The sequence below is a fragment of the Rhipicephalus microplus genome, unplaced genomic scaffold (genome assembly GCF_043290135.1).
Source record: "Rhipicephalus microplus isolate Deutch F79 unplaced genomic scaffold, USDA_Rmic scaffold_15, whole genome shotgun sequence".
Taxonomy (NCBI): Eukaryota; Metazoa; Arthropoda; class Arachnida; order Ixodida; family Ixodidae; genus Rhipicephalus; species Rhipicephalus microplus.
In genome coordinates, this window is record NW_027464588.1 from 9,391,834 (window position 1) to 9,409,720 (window position 17,887).

The 17,887-nt window shown below is 43.8% G+C and overlaps 22 non-coding genes across 22 annotated transcripts; 19 read left to right on the plus strand and 3 right to left on the minus strand.

The window, feature by feature from the left end:
* Positions 1-5,721: 5,721 nt before the first annotated feature.
* Positions 5,722-5,794, minus strand: TRNAT-CGU (transfer RNA threonine (anticodon CGU)). Its single transcript has one exon. It is a non-coding gene; the product is annotated as a tRNA-Thr (tRNA).
* Positions 5,795-6,176: 382 nt separating this feature from the next.
* On the minus strand, positions 6,177-6,249 carry TRNAT-CGU (transfer RNA threonine (anticodon CGU)). The gene has a single exon. It is a non-coding gene; the product is annotated as a tRNA-Thr (tRNA).
* A 382-nt stretch (positions 6,250-6,631) lies between these two features.
* Positions 6,632-6,704, minus strand: TRNAT-CGU (transfer RNA threonine (anticodon CGU)). The gene has a single exon. It is a non-coding gene; the product is annotated as a tRNA-Thr (tRNA).
* Positions 6,705-7,428: 724 nt separating this feature from the next.
* On the plus strand, positions 7,429-7,501 carry TRNAT-CGU (transfer RNA threonine (anticodon CGU)). Its single transcript has one exon. It is a non-coding gene; the product is annotated as a tRNA-Thr (tRNA).
* A 382-nt stretch (positions 7,502-7,883) lies between these two features.
* Positions 7,884-7,956, plus strand: TRNAT-CGU (transfer RNA threonine (anticodon CGU)). Its single transcript has one exon. It is a non-coding gene; the product is annotated as a tRNA-Thr (tRNA).
* A 382-nt stretch (positions 7,957-8,338) lies between these two features.
* On the plus strand, positions 8,339-8,411 carry TRNAT-CGU (transfer RNA threonine (anticodon CGU)). Its single transcript has one exon. It is a non-coding gene; the product is annotated as a tRNA-Thr (tRNA).
* A 382-nt stretch (positions 8,412-8,793) lies between these two features.
* On the plus strand, positions 8,794-8,866 carry TRNAT-CGU (transfer RNA threonine (anticodon CGU)). The gene has a single exon. It is a non-coding gene; the product is annotated as a tRNA-Thr (tRNA).
* Positions 8,867-9,248: 382 nt separating this feature from the next.
* Positions 9,249-9,321, plus strand: TRNAT-CGU (transfer RNA threonine (anticodon CGU)). Its single transcript has one exon. It is a non-coding gene; the product is annotated as a tRNA-Thr (tRNA).
* A 382-nt stretch (positions 9,322-9,703) lies between these two features.
* TRNAT-CGU (transfer RNA threonine (anticodon CGU)) lies at positions 9,704-9,776 on the plus strand. The gene has a single exon. It is a non-coding gene; the product is annotated as a tRNA-Thr (tRNA).
* Positions 9,777-10,158: 382 nt separating this feature from the next.
* TRNAT-CGU (transfer RNA threonine (anticodon CGU)) lies at positions 10,159-10,231 on the plus strand. The gene has a single exon. It is a non-coding gene; the product is annotated as a tRNA-Thr (tRNA).
* Positions 10,232-10,613: 382 nt separating this feature from the next.
* On the plus strand, positions 10,614-10,686 carry TRNAT-CGU (transfer RNA threonine (anticodon CGU)). Its single transcript has one exon. It is a non-coding gene; the product is annotated as a tRNA-Thr (tRNA).
* A 382-nt stretch (positions 10,687-11,068) lies between these two features.
* Positions 11,069-11,141, plus strand: TRNAT-CGU (transfer RNA threonine (anticodon CGU)). Its single transcript has one exon. It is a non-coding gene; the product is annotated as a tRNA-Thr (tRNA).
* Positions 11,142-11,523: 382 nt separating this feature from the next.
* Positions 11,524-11,596, plus strand: TRNAT-CGU (transfer RNA threonine (anticodon CGU)). The gene has a single exon. It is a non-coding gene; the product is annotated as a tRNA-Thr (tRNA).
* A 382-nt stretch (positions 11,597-11,978) lies between these two features.
* TRNAT-CGU (transfer RNA threonine (anticodon CGU)) lies at positions 11,979-12,051 on the plus strand. Its single transcript has one exon. It is a non-coding gene; the product is annotated as a tRNA-Thr (tRNA).
* Positions 12,052-12,432: 381 nt separating this feature from the next.
* Positions 12,433-12,505, plus strand: TRNAT-CGU (transfer RNA threonine (anticodon CGU)). The gene has a single exon. It is a non-coding gene; the product is annotated as a tRNA-Thr (tRNA).
* A 382-nt stretch (positions 12,506-12,887) lies between these two features.
* On the plus strand, positions 12,888-12,960 carry TRNAT-CGU (transfer RNA threonine (anticodon CGU)). The gene has a single exon. It is a non-coding gene; the product is annotated as a tRNA-Thr (tRNA).
* A 382-nt stretch (positions 12,961-13,342) lies between these two features.
* TRNAT-CGU (transfer RNA threonine (anticodon CGU)) lies at positions 13,343-13,415 on the plus strand. Its single transcript has one exon. It is a non-coding gene; the product is annotated as a tRNA-Thr (tRNA).
* A 382-nt stretch (positions 13,416-13,797) lies between these two features.
* TRNAT-CGU (transfer RNA threonine (anticodon CGU)) lies at positions 13,798-13,870 on the plus strand. The gene has a single exon. It is a non-coding gene; the product is annotated as a tRNA-Thr (tRNA).
* A 382-nt stretch (positions 13,871-14,252) lies between these two features.
* Positions 14,253-14,325, plus strand: TRNAT-CGU (transfer RNA threonine (anticodon CGU)). Its single transcript has one exon. It is a non-coding gene; the product is annotated as a tRNA-Thr (tRNA).
* Positions 14,326-14,707: 382 nt separating this feature from the next.
* On the plus strand, positions 14,708-14,780 carry TRNAT-CGU (transfer RNA threonine (anticodon CGU)). The gene has a single exon. It is a non-coding gene; the product is annotated as a tRNA-Thr (tRNA).
* Positions 14,781-15,162: 382 nt separating this feature from the next.
* Positions 15,163-15,235, plus strand: TRNAT-CGU (transfer RNA threonine (anticodon CGU)). Its single transcript has one exon. It is a non-coding gene; the product is annotated as a tRNA-Thr (tRNA).
* Positions 15,236-15,617: 382 nt separating this feature from the next.
* TRNAT-CGU (transfer RNA threonine (anticodon CGU)) lies at positions 15,618-15,690 on the plus strand. The gene has a single exon. It is a non-coding gene; the product is annotated as a tRNA-Thr (tRNA).
* The last annotated feature ends 2,197 nt before the right edge of the window (positions 15,691-17,887 follow it).

Here is a 17,887-nt window from a genome sequence, read left to right on the forward strand (position 1 = left end):
TCAGGGCAGACTCCTCCAATGGTGTCGCCACTGGGCCGCGTCAGACCCCCAGACATGAAGACGCCCGTTGTTTACTCGACGGGCTCGCTGGCTCTGACTCACCGCACGTGCGCGCCAGAAAGGCGCCACGCGTGTTTACGCCGTTGAGTCGTTCGCGTCAGGCGGACTGCGGGCCGGCCTTGACACAGATTGCCTTTTTCAGAGGCACAGCCGTTCGCTGTGGACTCGCAGGCATAACAGTACTCGAAGTATGTCGATTATTGCTGTGTAAAAGAAACGCCCTCCATATATTTTTTCGTGAAGCATGCTTTGCACCTGACTTGTGTTTACTTTGAAATTTGCGTTTTAAGATGTTTACCGACAGGTGAGAAATTATGCTTCATGCCGGCCATACGCAGCGTCCCTCAATTATCTGATTGAGCAGTGTGGCTATTTACTCTTACACACGCTGCAGTGAAATTGGTGTCAGTATCTCCTTTTTTTCTTTTTCTTTTTGTCACTTTTTCTCATCTTTCCTGTCCACTTCGCTAATATCACTGTGTAGGGTAGCCAACCCGATGTCTTTCTGGTTAACTTACCTGCCCTCTCCTTTTGTTGCTTCCTTCCTTCTTACCCTTCATTTGCCCTTGCCAGCCACGCCGAAAAGAATGAGACCAAATACTTATGTTGAATAGATGGGGGACACTAGACTCACCGCCAGGACTGCATGAATATTGGAATATATCTAACAACAAGTGCAGTAGAGTTCCAAATAAATTATTACGCAATAGAAATGCCGGCTATTTCCGAGTACTTCTTAGTAACAAGTGGCGAGGATTGATTAATATGTGGGGTTTAACGTCCCAAAACCACTATATGATTATGAGAGACGCCGTAGTGGAGGGCGCCGGAAATTTAGACCACCTGGGGTTCTTTAACGTGCACCCAAATCTGAGCACACGGGCCTACAATATTTCCGCCTCCATCGGAAATGCAGCCGCCGCAGCCGGGATTCAAACCCGCGCCCTGCGGGTCAGCAGCCGAGTACCTTAGCCACTAGACCACCGCGGCGGGGCACAAGTGCCGAGGAGAAAACAAGCAAGAAAAAAATCAGAGGAACGCTTCAAAAGAGGTGGTTAATGTTTCCTAGTTTTTCTTATGAAATTAGCAACTTGCATGCAGCCTAACGTCTTGCGGGAGTGTGAAAAGCCATGGGTCACAGGATTAAGACGTTTTTTTCTAATAATTTTCAGCCACACAGAAGTGATAGAGTCATCAATCGAGTAGATTCATCATGATAATAAAAGTGAGCTTGACCCTTGTTTAATACCTGTGTACTATTTTTACTTAGAAGATGTTCACAAACTTCTGCAGTGAGTAGAAATGTCACCCCTAAATTTCGACTTACGCTTACAAGTTATTTTTAAGGCGTTAGTTGCTCCGGTATACCAGATTGGCTCAGTCTACAAAACTGACAGTGGTGTTTTGTTCTTTTCAGACAGGAGTAATTGTATGTTTGTTAAATCACGTGAGCATTCCTTTCAAATAAATTGTTTTGTTGTTCCTGGACTGTTGCGAAAATGTTCGCAATACCGTTCCAAAGCTGCCTTGTGATCAGTCACTACACTATTCGAAAACTATTTGTATATTGTTTGTTTTGTGTTCCAACCGGTGTGATCGCTATTCGACTCGCATTCGAACATGTTCTGAAGTTAGCGATTCGCACTGCCCTACTCACCAAGGTACAAGATAAAATTGGCAGATCCCACGTACATGGGGAATCGATGATATGCGAAGCACCAATAATAAAGGTTGATATATCACCTTAAAATCAGCACAACGTTACAAGGTGGAAGTAAAGGATGCCGTACATGACTTCCCTGTCATGATTTTTATGTTTGGATGTGTGGTTTACCTTCGTCTTCTATTCACGTCACGTGACACCAAATGTAGTATATGTGGAACTAGCAAAGTCGCCGCGAGCACGCTATTAGCGTGGTATGTTGTCATGTTCATACATGACACACGTGTCAGGATTATCGTTTTTGCACAAGTCATATATTTAGTCATCTTTTTACGTCACGTAACACCTAATTTGGTATATGTGGAGCTAGCGAAACGGTCGCAAGCGCATTATGAAGGGCCCAATATACTCCAATGTAGCGTTGACGCGCGCGCACGCTAGGCACAGCGACGCTACGTTAGCAAAACGCGAGCACTCTATAGTCTGGTGCCAGGCGCGACCAGCATTCGTCGGCGTGGCCCAACGGCAACCGGCGCGAAATTCGAACCAATGAGTTACCCAGACAATACTGCGTTTCCCTCTTTTTTTGATGGAGGGACACCGGACGCGCTGAAACACGCATGCGTCAAAGCAACGCAGCGCGGCGCACGCCTGCGATTAATGGCAAAACCGGCGCCTGCAGCGTCGCAACGCCGGCATGACGCGACGAAATGAACGCCGGCGAGCACGCGCAGCGGATCACGTCGAAATGTATTGGCGCCTTGGCTGTGGCATGTATACTCAAGTTCTCAAATGACACGCATCTCATGATTATCAAGTTTGCACCAGTCACATACCTTAGTCATCCATTGACGTCACGTGATACCAAATTTGACATTTGAGAAGCTAGCGAAACGGCCGCGAGCACACCATTAGTGTGGCATGCAGTCATGTTGTTACACGACACGCATGTCATGATTATCATGTTTGGATGTGTCATTTACCCATGTCATCCATTCGCGTCACGTAATACCGAGTTTGGATACGTGAAGCTAGCGAAACGACCGCAAGCGCATCATGAGCGTAGCATGTAGTCATGTTGTTTCTTACAGGACACGAATGTCATGATTTTCATGTTAGGGTCTGTTGCTTATGCTATGGTATGCTATGTCATGCATTCATGACATAGCATATCAGTTTTGCGACGTGCCATATGAATAAAACCACCGCAAAAGCAGGAAGACCATGAAGTGTCAATCATGACATTCATGACATACATGTCATGATTTTCATGTTATGACTAGTCAAATATGTTCTTCATACAGTCATGTTATGCAATACCAAGTTTGCTATTGATGGCATTATCGAAACAGCCAAGAGAGCTAAAAGTCGTAGGCGGTTAGATAGATAGATAGATAGATAGATAGATAGATAGATAGATAGATAGATAGATAGATACGCTCAAAGTCGCCGAAGTTCACTAAGAAATGCTTCGCATTTAAAAAGAAGACTGTTTTGTACACGTGGGGGGAAACGATTGCGAGGCTGCATTCACCTGCAGGCTGCTTTTCTGTCTAGCGGGCGCGTGAGTTGGGCAACAGGCTCGGCTTGCCGGTCCCTACGTGGAACTGAGCTGTGTGCTTGATTCAGTCGCGTTCCGCAGGACCAGAATAAAGTGATTTTCCTTCCTTCCTTCCTTCGTGCCATCATAAACATTTAGTGCTTTTTTGTTGAATGTACAAGGAGAAAAAAGTTGAGAAGACGTTTGATTCGAAGTTATTCGGATTTGTATATATATATATATATATATATATATATATATATATATATATATATATATATATATATATATATATATATATATATATATATATATATGTGGCGTATGAAGTGATGGTTGGTAGAGGCAGAGGAAGAAGAAGTGCAGAACAGAATAAACATGGCGTATGAGCCAGGCCACGTCGCCAATACATCATAGCGTCACACAAGTCGGCGGGATGCCTGCCCCTTCATCAGTCACTCATCATCGACGCAGTTCTTCAGAAGACACCCTGGCCATACATTGACTACCGAATCATCGCCTAGAAGGACAACGACCAGCACCATGAGAGAACCATCGGCTGAGCTCGACATCCCCAAGTACACCGGATCAGCGGACGACGGACCTGTACAGGACTGGTTAAACCTATTCGAGTTCCACGCCGCCGCTGCATCCTGGTCGGAACGGGAGATGGTTATGAACTTCAGCGACTACGTCACTGGTGAGGCATTTAAATTTTATCTAATTCACATATTCGAGAACGATGAGTCATGGCAAAAAATCAGAGAGCAGATGATTACCCGTTTTAACGACTATGACCAAGGCCTACTCATTGCCAACCATCTAGAGACCACCGCACACTATCGTCAATTTCCTAAGCAGCCCTCAACCATTCTAAAGCCCAGCGCGCATCGACAACTGCCTCAAGACGAAGTGGCACATGAGTTTGCTTTCAGAAGACCATGCTTGTTTTGGGAAACACCTAACCATCAAGCGCGCCTCCCTTCTACACGAAAGTCAGCATTTCGAAAGTCCTCGCTCAAGCATATGACGCGAGGCGTTGCTCACCGACCTGATGCTTTTAATTCTTCTCCTCGCGTACGCAGTCCACCACGTGGTTTTCCATCACCCGGCTCTTCAAGCGCTACTATCGCTAACCATTTGCCTCATGAGGACGCTGCGACCACGGTAGACGACCTGACGCTGCACGAAAATACCCTGTCAAGCCATGCTTCTTCCGGACGGGTTCATTCATCACCGTGCGGTCCATACACACCAGACAGTCGAAACAAAGAAGAAGGCTCAGACAAATCGAACATCGTACGCTGCCAAGCTCAAAAGCCCTTCGTAGTGAACAGTGCAGAAGAAGCCTCCAAAGACCTTTCCGTCGATCCTAGTGCACCACCTTCATTTTCTTTTGAGAATCACTACAAGCCAACGACTACCAACTATTTATTGGTCACACCAACTATCAAAGAAAAGCAGGCTCGTGTTACTAAAGGAGTACCACCTCGACAGATTCCGCAACATCAGCAGTGCCATCAAGAACTCAAAGAACTTCGCAAAGTACGGCAGTTACGTCAAGCACTACGACGAACTAAAATAAGATCACAAGCAGATTTGTGGCTTAAGGATGGTCGCCAGGAACGGCACCAACTAAAGGAAAGACCAAGTCAACATCTGAGCCATATTCGTAGAAGAAAACGTCAAGGAAGTCTTCTGTACCAGATATCAAGGCATCATGTACAATCCTACCGACGGAGTTATCACCACAGAAAACCCCGAAACAGACTGAACGCTACCATTTGCAAAATGCAGGAACGCAGACATTGTATCATCAACTTCGGCTCTCGCAAACGCCAGCCGGAAGCAATGCTTCTATCTCAGCCACGACACAAAATACAGCACCCACGACAGAAAATTCGGCGCATACGACGTCTGGCTTTCAAAGGCTACAAGGACGTTCAACCCCGTTCGTTCTTCGCAGCTGCTGAGGCCGTGTCTTGGTCAGTGCAGTTGTGCAAGACGTGGTTTTCTTTTCCAGAACGCCACAGTCAAGCTCGCCCACCCGAAGTCTTGTGTTAAACGGACTGCTGCACTCGCTCCTGAAGTCTTTGAAAGTGTACGGAACTCTTCTGAAGCATAGAACCAATTCTGAATTTTGACATTTGTGACTTTTCAACCTCTTCTTCTTTACATTTTCTTGTTCGTAATGCATGCATTCTTTCAGGGGGAGGGGGAATCGTGTGACGTATGAAGTGATGGTTGGTAGAGGCAGAGGAAGAAGAAGTGCAGAACAGAATAAACATGGCGTATGAGCCAGGCCACGTCGCCCAGTCATCATAGCGTCACATATATATATATATATATATATATATATGAGATATAACAGACAGTAATGCCAAGGAATGTACAGGGGAAGTTATTAAAACCAATGGAATGTAAATAGGAAGAAAGAAAAGTGGATGAAAAAATTACCAACTGTGAGCAGGAATCGAACCTACGACCTTCGAATTACGCGTTCGATGCTCTAACCACTGAGCTATCACAGCGGCCCTCCCTCCATCCACTTTTTTGGGTTTATCTGTGAATTTAGAAGTAGAAGTGACAGTCAGCGCCATCTATAAGCCAAACAACGAGTGTGAAACACTCTTATGCGCATGTTTGGCGCCACGTAGCACGTGAACTTATTATGAGCGGGCAGCTGATTAATTGTCCCTCTTATACAACCTAAACACACCAAGTCTGCCAGTACGAGACCCTCGTTCAATGAAATAAGGGAAAGAAGTGTATACCTAAGGGCTCGTTTTTCCGTGTTTTTAACACAATATTAATGAGATATAACAGACAGTAATGCCAAGGAATGTACAGGGGAAGTTATTAAAACCAATGGAATGTAAATAGGAAGAAAGAAAAGTGGATGAAAAAATTACCAACTGTGAGCAGGAATCGAACCTACGACCTTCGAATTACGCGTTCGATGCTCTAACCACTGAGCTATCACAGCGGCCCTCCCTCCATCCACTTTTTTGGGTTTATCTGTGAATTTAGAAGTAGAAGTGACAGTCAGCGCCATCTATAAGCCAAACAACGAGTGTGAAACACTCTTATGCGCATGTTTGGCGCCACGTAGCACGTGAACTTATTATGAGCGGGCAGCTGATTAATTGTCCCTCTTATACAACCTAAACACACCAAGTCTGCCAGTACGAGACCCTCGTTCAATGAAATAAGGGAAAGAAGTGTATACCTAAGGGCTCGTTTTTCCGTGTTTTTAACACAATATTAATGAGATATAACAGACAGTAATGCCAAGGAATGTACAGGGGAAGTTATTAAAACCAATGGAATGTAAATAGGAAGAAAGAAAAGTGGATGAAAAAATTACCAACTGTGAGCAGGAATCGAACCTACGACCTTCGAATTACGCGTTCGATGCTCTAACCACTGAGCTATCACAGCGGCCCTCCCTCCATCCACTTTTTTGGGTTTATCTGTGAATTTAGAAGTAGAAGTGACAGTCAGCGCCATCTATAAGCCAAACAACGAGTGTGAAACACTCTTATGCGCATGTTTGGCGCCACGTAGCACGTGAACTTATTATGAGCGGGCAGCTGATTAATTGTCCCTCTTATACAACCTAAACACACCAAGTCTGCCAGTACGAGACCCTCGTTCAATGAAATAAGGGAAAGAAGTGTATACCTAAGGGCTCGTTTTTCCGTGTTTTTAACACAATATTAATGAGATATAACAGACAGTAATGCCAAGGAATGTACAGGGGAAGTTATTAATTATTATTATTCCCCTGTATTAATTATTATTATTATTAATTATTATTAATTATTATTAATTATTATTATTCCCCTGTACATTCCTTGGCATTACTGTCTGTTATATCTCATTAATATTGTGTTAAAAACACGGAAAAACGAGCCCTTAGGTATACACTTCTTTCCCTTATTTCATTGAACGAGGGTCTCGTACTGGCAGACTTGGTGTGTTTAGGTTGTATAAGAGGGACAATTAATCAGCTGCCCGCTCATAATAAGTTCACGTGCTACGTGGCGCCAAACATGCGCATAAGAGTGTTTCACACTCGTTGTTTGGCTTATAGATGGCGCTGACTGTCACTTCTACTTCTAAATTCACAGATAAACCCAAAAAAGTGGATGGAGGGAGGGCCGCTGTGATAGCTCAGTGGTTAGAGCATCGAACGCGTAATTCGAAGGTCGTAGGTTCGATTCCTGCTCACAGTTGGTAATTTTTTCATCCACTTTTCTTTCTTCCTATTTACATTCCATTGGTTTTAATAACTTCCCCTGTACATTCCTTGGCATTACTGTCTGTTATATCTCATTAATATTGTGTTAAAAACACGGAAAAACGAGCCCTTAGGTATACACTTCTTTCCCTTATTTCATTGAACGAGGGTCTCGTACTGGCAGACTTGGTGTGTTTAGGTTGTATAAGAGGGACAATTAATCAGCTGCCCGCTCATAATAAGTTCACGTGCTACGTGGCGCCAAACATGCGCATAAGAGTGTTTCACACTCGTTGTTTGGCTTATAGATGGCGCTGACTGTCACTTCTACTTCTAAATTCACAGATAAACCCAAAAAAGTGGATGGAGGGAGGGCCGCTGTGATAGCTCAGTGGTTAGAGCATCGAACGCGTAATTCGAAGGTCGTAGGTTCGATTCCTGCTCACAGTTGGTAATTTTTTCATCCACTTTTCTTTCTTCCTATTTACATTCCATTGGTTTTAATAACTTCCCCTGTACATTCCTTGGCATTACTGTCTGTTATATCTCATTAATATTGTGTTAAAAACACGGAAAAACGAGCCCTTAGGTATACACTTCTTTCCCTTATTTCATTGAACGAGGGTCTCGTACTGGCAGACTTGGTGTGTTTAGGTTGTATAAGAGGGACAATTAATCAGCTGCCCGCTCATAATAAGTTCACGTGCTACGTGGCGCCAAACATGCGCATAAGAGTGTTTCACACTCGTTGTTTGGCTTATAGATGGCGCTGACTGTCACTTCTACTTCTAAATTCACAGATAAACCCAAAAAAGTGGATGGAGGGAGGGCCGCTGTGATAGCTCAGTGGTTAGAGCATCGAACGCGTAATTCGAAGGTCGTAGGTTCGATTCCTGCTCACAGTTGGTAATTTTTTCATCCACTTTTCTTTCTTCCTATTTACATTCCATTGGTTTTAATAACTTCCCCTGTACATTCCTTGGCATTACTGTCTGTTATATCTCATTAATATTGTGTTAAAAACACGGAAAAACGAGCCCTTAGGTATACACTTCTTTCCCTTATTTCATTGAACGAGGGTCTCGTACTGGCAGACTTGGTGTGTTTAGGTTGTATAAGAGGGACAATTAATCAGCTGCCCGCTCATAATAAGTTCACGTGCTACGTGGCGCCAAACATGCGCATAAGAGTGTTTCACACTCGTTGTTTGGCTTATAGATGGCGCTGACTGTCACTTCTACTTCTAAATTCACAGATAAACCCAAAAAAGTGGATGGAGGGAGGGCCGCTGTGATAGCTCAGTGGTTAGAGCATCGAACGCGTAATTCGAAGGTCGTAGGTTCGATTCCTGCTCACAGTTGGTAATTTTTTCATCCACTTTTCTTTCTTCCTATTTACATTCCATTGGTTTTAATAACTTCCCCTGTACATTCCTTGGCATTACTGTCTGTTATATCTCATTAATATTGTGTTAAAAACACGGAAAAACGAGCCCTTAGGTATACACTTCTTTCCCTTATTTCATTGAACGAGGGTCTCGTACTGGCAGACTTGGTGTGTTTAGGTTGTATAAGAGGGACAATTAATCAGCTGCCCGCTCATAATAAGTTCACGTGCTACGTGGCGCCAAACATGCGCATAAGAGTGTTTCACACTCGTTGTTTGGCTTATAGATGGCGCTGACTGTCACTTCTACTTCTAAATTCACAGATAAACCCAAAAAAGTGGATGGAGGGAGGGCCGCTGTGATAGCTCAGTGGTTAGAGCATCGAACGCGTAATTCGAAGGTCGTAGGTTCGATTCCTGCTCACAGTTGGTAATTTTTTCATCCACTTTTCTTTCTTCCTATTTACATTCCATTGGTTTTAATAACTTCCCCTGTACATTCCTTGGCATTACTGTCTGTTATATCTCATTAATATTGTGTTAAAAACACGGAAAAACGAGCCCTTAGGTATACACTTCTTTCCCTTATTTCATTGAACGAGGGTCTCGTACTGGCAGACTTGGTGTGTTTAGGTTGTATAAGAGGGACAATTAATCAGCTGCCCGCTCATAATAAGTTCACGTGCTACGTGGCGCCAAACATGCGCATAAGAGTGTTTCACACTCGTTGTTTGGCTTATAGATGGCGCTGACTGTCACTTCTACTTCTAAATTCACAGATAAACCCAAAAAAGTGGATGGAGGGAGGGCCGCTGTGATAGCTCAGTGGTTAGAGCATCGAACGCGTAATTCGAAGGTCGTAGGTTCGATTCCTGCTCACAGTTGGTAATTTTTTCATCCACTTTTCTTTCTTCCTATTTACATTCCATTGGTTTTAATAACTTCCCCTGTACATTCCTTGGCATTACTGTCTGTTATATCTCATTAATATTGTGTTAAAAACACGGAAAAACGAGCCCTTAGGTATACACTTCTTTCCCTTATTTCATTGAACGAGGGTCTCGTACTGGCAGACTTGGTGTGTTTAGGTTGTATAAGAGGGACAATTAATCAGCTGCCCGCTCATAATAAGTTCACGTGCTACGTGGCGCCAAACATGCGCATAAGAGTGTTTCACACTCGTTGTTTGGCTTATAGATGGCGCTGACTGTCACTTCTACTTCTAAATTCACAGATAAACCCAAAAAAGTGGATGGAGGGAGGGCCGCTGTGATAGCTCAGTGGTTAGAGCATCGAACGCGTAATTCGAAGGTCGTAGGTTCGATTCCTGCTCACAGTTGGTAATTTTTTCATCCACTTTTCTTTCTTCCTATTTACATTCCATTGGTTTTAATAACTTCCCCTGTACATTCCTTGGCATTACTGTCTGTTATATCTCATTAATATTGTGTTAAAAACACGGAAAAACGAGCCCTTAGGTATACACTTCTTTCCCTTATTTCATTGAACGAGGGTCTCGTACTGGCAGACTTGGTGTGTTTAGGTTGTATAAGAGGGACAATTAATCAGCTGCCCGCTCATAATAAGTTCACGTGCTACGTGGCGCCAAACATGCGCATAAGAGTGTTTCACACTCGTTGTTTGGCTTATAGATGGCGCTGACTGTCACTTCTACTTCTAAATTCACAGATAAACCCAAAAAAGTGGATGGAGGGAGGGCCGCTGTGATAGCTCAGTGGTTAGAGCATCGAACGCGTAATTCGAAGGTCGTAGGTTCGATTCCTGCTCACAGTTGGTAATTTTTTCATCCACTTTTCTTTCTTCCTATTTACATTCCATTGGTTTTAATAACTTCCCCTGTACATTCCTTGGCATTACTGTCTGTTATATCTCATTAATATTGTGTTAAAAACACGGAAAAACGAGCCCTTAGGTATACACTTCTTTCCCTTATTTCATTGAACGAGGGTCTCGTACTGGCAGACTTGGTGTGTTTAGGTTGTATAAGAGGGACAATTAATCAGCTGCCCGCTCATAATAAGTTCACGTGCTACGTGGCGCCAAACATGCGCATAAGAGTGTTTCACACTCGTTGTTTGGCTTATAGATGGCGCTGACTGTCACTTCTACTTCTAAATTCACAGATAAACCCAAAAAAGTGGATGGAGGGAGGGCCGCTGTGATAGCTCAGTGGTTAGAGCATCGAACGCGTAATTCGAAGGTCGTAGGTTCGATTCCTGCTCACAGTTGGTAATTTTTTCATCCACTTTTCTTTCTTCCTATTTACATTCCATTGGTTTTAATAACTTCCCCTGTACATTCCTTGGCATTACTGTCTGTTATATCTCATTAATATTGTGTTAAAAACACGGAAAAACGAGCCCTTAGGTATACACTTCTTTCCCTTATTTCATTGAACGAGGGTCTCGTACTGGCAGACTTGGTGTGTTTAGGTTGTATAAGAGGGACAATTAATCAGCTGCCCGCTCATAATAAGTTCACGTGCTACGTGGCGCCAAACATGCGCATAAGAGTGTTTCACACTCGTTGTTTGGCTTATAGATGGCGCTGACTGTCACTTCTACTTCTAAATTCACAGATAAACCCAAAAAAGTGGATGGAGGGAGGGCCGCTGTGATAGCTCAGTGGTTAGAGCATCGAACGCGTAATTCGAAGGTCGTAGGTTCGATTCCTGCTCACAGTTGGTAATTTTTTCATCCACTTTTCTTTCTTCCTATTTACATTCCATTGGTTTTAATAACTTCCCCTGTACATTCCTTGGCATTACTGTCTGTTATATCTCATTAATATTGTGTTAAAAACACGGAAAAACGAGCCCTTAGGTATACACTTCTTTCCCTTATTTCATTGAACGAGGGTCTCGTACTGGCAGACTTGGTGTGTTTAGGTTGTATAAGAGGGACAATTAATCAGCTGCCCGCTCATAATAAGTTCACGTGCTACGTGGCGCCAAACATGCGCATAAGAGTGTTTCACACTCGTTGTTTGGCTTATAGATGGCGCTGACTGTCACTTCTACTTCTAAATTCACAGATAAACCCAAAAAAGTGGATGGAGGGAGGGCCGCTGTGATAGCTCAGTGGTTAGAGCATCGAACGCGTAATTCGAAGGTCGTAGGTTCGATTCCTGCTCACAGTTGGTAATTTTTTCATCCACTTTTCTTTCTTCCTATTTACATTCCATTGGTTTTAATAACTTCCCCTGTACATTCCTTGGCATTACTGTCTGTTATATCTCATTATATTGTGTTAAAAACACGGAAAAACGAGCCCTTAGGTATACACTTCTTTCCCTTATTTCATTGAACGAGGGTCTCGTACTGGCAGACTTGGTGTGTTTAGGTTGTATAAGAGGGACAATTAATCAGCTGCCCGCTCATAATAAGTTCACGTGCTACGTGGCGCCAAACATGCGCATAAGAGTGTTTCACACTCGTTGTTTGGCTTATAGATGGCGCTGACTGTCACTTCTACTTCTAAATTCACAGATAAACCCAAAAAAGTGGATGGAGGGAGGGCCGCTGTGATAGCTCAGTGGTTAGAGCATCGAACGCGTAATTCGAAGGTCGTAGGTTCGATTCCTGCTCACAGTTGGTAATTTTTTCATCCACTTTTCTTTCTTCCTATTTACATTCCATTGGTTTTAATAACTTCCCCTGTACATTCCTTGGCATTACTGTCTGTTATATCTCATTAATATTGTGTTAAAAACACGGAAAAACGAGCCCTTAGGTATACACTTCTTTCCCTTATTTCATTGAACGAGGGTCTCGTACTGGCAGACTTGGTGTGTTTAGGTTGTATAAGAGGGACAATTAATCAGCTGCCCGCTCATAATAAGTTCACGTGCTACGTGGCGCCAAACATGCGCATAAGAGTGTTTCACACTCGTTGTTTGGCTTATAGATGGCGCTGACTGTCACTTCTACTTCTAAATTCACAGATAAACCCAAAAAAGTGGATGGAGGGAGGGCCGCTGTGATAGCTCAGTGGTTAGAGCATCGAACGCGTAATTCGAAGGTCGTAGGTTCGATTCCTGCTCACAGTTGGTAATTTTTTCATCCACTTTTCTTTCTTCCTATTTACATTCCATTGGTTTTAATAACTTCCCCTGTACATTCCTTGGCATTACTGTCTGTTATATCTCATTAATATTGTGTTAAAAACACGGAAAAACGAGCCCTTAGGTATACACTTCTTTCCCTTATTTCATTGAACGAGGGTCTCGTACTGGCAGACTTGGTGTGTTTAGGTTGTATAAGAGGGACAATTAATCAGCTGCCCGCTCATAATAAGTTCACGTGCTACGTGGCGCCAAACATGCGCATAAGAGTGTTTCACACTCGTTGTTTGGCTTATAGATGGCGCTGACTGTCACTTCTACTTCTAAATTCACAGATAAACCCAAAAAAGTGGATGGAGGGAGGGCCGCTGTGATAGCTCAGTGGTTAGAGCATCGAACGCGTAATTCGAAGGTCGTAGGTTCGATTCCTGCTCACAGTTGGTAATTTTTTCATCCACTTTTCTTTCTTCCTATTTACATTCCATTGGTTTTAATAACTTCCCCTGTACATTCCTTGGCATTACTGTCTGTTATATCTCATTAATATTGTGTTAAAAACACGGAAAAACGAGCCCTTAGGTATACACTTCTTTCCCTTATTTCATTGAACGAGGGTCTCGTACTGGCAGACTTGGTGTGTTTAGGTTGTATAAGAGGGACAATTAATCAGCTGCCCGCTCATAATAAGTTCACGTGCTACGTGGCGCCAAACATGCGCATAAGAGTGTTTCACACTCGTTGTTTGGCTTACAGATGGCGCTGACTGTCACTTCTACTTCTAAATTCACAGATAAACCCAAAAAAGTGGATGGAGGGAGGGCCGCTGTGATAGCTCAGTGGTTAGAGCATCGAACGCGTAATTCGAAGGTCGTAGGTTCGATTCCTGCTCACAGTTGGTAATTTTTTCATCCACTTTTCTTTCTTCCTATTTACATTCCATTGGTTTTAATAACTTCCCCTGTACATTCCTTGGCATTACTGTCTGTTATATCTCATTAATATTGTGTTAAAAACACGGAAAAACGAGCCCTTAGGCATACACTTCTTTCCCTTATTTCATTGAACGAGGGTCTCATACTGGCAGACTTGGTGTGTTTAGGTTGTATAAGAGGGACAATTAATCAGCTGCCCGCTCATAATAAGTTCACGTGCTACGTGGCGCCAAACATGCGCATAAGAGTGTTTCACACTCGTTGTTTGGCTTATAGATGGCGCTGACTGTCACTTCTACTTCTAAATTCACAGATAAACCCAAAAAAGTGGATGGAGGGAGGGCCGCTGTGATAGCTCAGTGGTTAGAGCATCGAACGCGTAATTCGAAGGTCGTAGGTTCGATTCCTGCTCACAGTTGGTAATTTTTTCATCCACTTTTCTTTCTTCCTATTTACATTCCATTGGTTTTAATAACTTCCCCTGTACATTCCTTGGCATTACTGTCTGTTATATCTCATTAATATTGTGTTAAAAACACGGAAAAACGAGCCCTTAGGTATACACTTCTTTCCCTTATTTCATTGAACGAGGGTCTCGTACTGGCAGACTTGGTGTGTTTAGGTTGTATAAGAGGGACAATTAATCAGCTGCCCGCTCATAATAAGTTCACGTGCTACGTGGCGCCAAACATGCGCATAAGAGTGTTTCACACTCGTTGTTTGGCTTATAGATGGCGCTGACTGTCACTTCTACTTCTAAATTCACAGATAAACCCAAAAAAGTGGATGGAGGGAGGGCCGCTGTGATAGCTCAGTGGTTAGAGCATCGAACGCGTAATTCGAAGGTCGTAGGTTCGATTCCTGCTCACAGTTGGTAATTTTTTCATCCACTTTTCTTTCTTCCTATTTACATTCCATTGGTTTTAATAACTTCCCCTGTACATTCCTTGGCATTACTGTCTGTTATATCTCATTAATATTGTGTTAAAAACACGGAAAAACGAGCCCTTAGGTATACACTTCTTTCCCTTATTTCATTGAACGAGGGTCTCGTACTGGCAGACTTGGTGTGTTTAGGTTGTATAAGAGGGACAATTAATCAGCTGCCCGCTCATAATAAGTTCACGTGCTACGTGGCGCCAAACATGCGCATAAGAGTGTTTCACACTCGTTGTTTGGCTTATAGATGGCGCTGACTGTCACTTCTACTTCTAAATTCACAGATAAACCCAAAAAAGTGGATGGAGGGAGGGCCGCTGTGATAGCTCAGTGGTTAGAGCATCGAACGCGTAATTCGAAGGTCGTAGGTTCGATTCCTGCTCACAGTTGGTAATTTTTTCATCCACTTTTCTTTCTTCCTATTTACATTCCATTGGTTTTAATAACTTCCCCTGTACATTCCTTGGCATTACTGTCTGTTATATCTCATTAATATTGTGTTAAAAACACGGAAAAACGAGCCCTTAGGTATACACTTCTTTCCCTTATTTCATTGAACGAGGGTCTCGTACTGGCAGACTTGGTGTGTTTAGGTTGTATAAGAGGGACAATTAATCAGCTGTCCGCTCATAATAAGTTCACGTGCTACGTGGCGCCAAACATGCGCATAAGAGTGTTTCACACTCGTTGTTTGGCTTATAGATGGCGCTGACTGTCACTTCTACTTCTAAATTCACAGATAAACCCAAAAAAGTGGATGGAGGGAGGGCCGCTGTGATAGCTCAGTGGTTAGAGCATCGAACGCGTAATTCGAAGGTCGTAGGTTCGATTCCTGCTCACAGTTGGTAATTTTTTCATCCACTTTTCTTTCTTCCTATTTACATTCCATTGGTTTTAATAACTTCCCCTGTACATTCCTTGGCATTACTGCCTGTTATATCTCATTAATATTGTGTTAAAAACACGGAAAAACGAGCCCTTAGGTATACACTTCTTTCCCTTATATATATATATATATATATATATATATATATATATATATATATATATATATATATATGAAGATACGATGACTGGGTGACGTGGCTTGGCTCATACTCCATGTTTATTCTACTCTCACTTCTTGCTTCTCGGCTTCTACCAACCATCGCTACCTTCATACGGCACATGATTTTTCTCCCCCCGAAAGAAGTCGCGTCAGACGAACAGGAATGAAAACTGAACATGCACGGCTTAGAAGTGAACACTGTCAAAAAGAGAAGATCATTCCAAGTCCGAGGAAGTTTCCGGTAACACACTATAGCTTCACAGGAGAGGACAGCAATCCGGCTATCAAGTACAGCTCTGGAGGGCGAGGCTGGCTGTTGCGCTCTGGACAACATAAGCATGCTGTGAGCGTGGAATCAGATGGAAACACAGCCGGCATTCTTGCGATGAATGAACGTGGTGTGATGGCCTTGAAGCATTGGCTGGATGATTTGCGCTGGTGTCGTGCTATTTCTCTTGATTGGAACCCATGCGTCGCCACCCGTTTGCGTGCTTGTTGACCGAGGCTGGTGCGGTGATTTCTGCGTCCTTGCGGGATACAGGGCATGGTTTGGCGCCTTTTTCGACGTTGTATGTCGTGTTGCCTGAGTCTTGATCTCGACTGGAGAAAGCTTACTCGACGTCTCTTGGGAAAATATCCTGGATTCGATGCTTTCTTTGTTTCGAGCGAGAAACCTTGAATATGTCGTTGGTTTGGTTGACACGTTTGTAAACGGTTTTCCAAAAACCGCGTGTGTTCTTCCGAAGATGATTCTATTCGTCGTCGTCCTTGTTCGTATAGCCCTTGGAATCTCTGTTGTTCTTGAATTTGCTGGCATTGATGATGTTGCTGCGAAAAGACCTGAGGTGGCAGCCCTTTTTCGCCATGACACTGACTTCCTGGGCAATTGAATGTGGTGTCGAGTGGGCAGGTAGTAGTCTCTAGGCTGTTGTGCTGCATTTCGGGTAATGAAGGTAGTGCTTCAGAGTTGACAGATACATCATCAGGGGCTTCTTCGCTGTTCGCTGCGAGTGGTTCTTGCGCCTGAATCTGGATGGTAGGTTCAGGGCTTGGCTGAGTATTCTCCAAGCTCCGCAGCTCTATCCCGACCGCTGTGAGCGTGCTAGATGTGAGGTGGGCGTTGTGAGCGACGAAAGAGCCAAGTGACAGAAAACCAGGAGGTAGCCCGATTGTGCTCGATAAAAAGTAAGCTGATCCAATGTGTGAAGACTGATTTTCACTCTTCGAGTCGTCATGGCGTTGTTCGGCATTTTCCCCATGTGTCTGCTGGTCTACCATGAAAAAGGCGTCCTTATGACACGAATAGTAACCGTTAGGAGTCTATGAAGAGCTGCGTGGTAGAAAACCAGGTGGTGAACCATGTATGCGAGACGAAGCATGAAAGGCATCAGTAGGGTGAGCGACGTCTCGTGTCGTATGCTGCAGCGATGATTTTGAAGTGCCGCCTTGCGTGTAAAACGGAGGCCCGCGCGATGGTTGTGGTTTTCCCGAAATACGCTTGGTCGCCTGTCTGTGTACTCGTGTTCCACTTTGTGTTGTAGTGGTCGATTCATGCTGAGCGTTCGTAAGCTTGAAGACTGCTTGTGAAATTGATAACCGAATGTGATTGCCTGTGGATGGTTGGTTATAAGCGAGTCCTCTTCATAGTCGTTAAAACGGGTAATAATTTCCTCTGATTTTTTGCCATGACTCGTCGTTCACGAATATGTGAATTAGGTAAAATTTGAATGCCTCACCGGTGACGTAGTCGCTGAAGTTCGTAACCATCTCCCGTTCCGACCACGATGCAGCGGTAGCGTGGAGCTCGAACAGGTCGAACCAGTCCTGTACAGGTCCATCGTCCGCTGCTCCGGTGTACTTGGGGATGGCAAGGTCTGTCGATGGTACTGCCATGATGCCGGTAACTGCATGCGCCAGACATCACCTCTTCTGTGGTCGATATTCAGTTGAGGCGTACTGTCGGTGGCTTCTTGAATGATGTGAGGTTGATGAG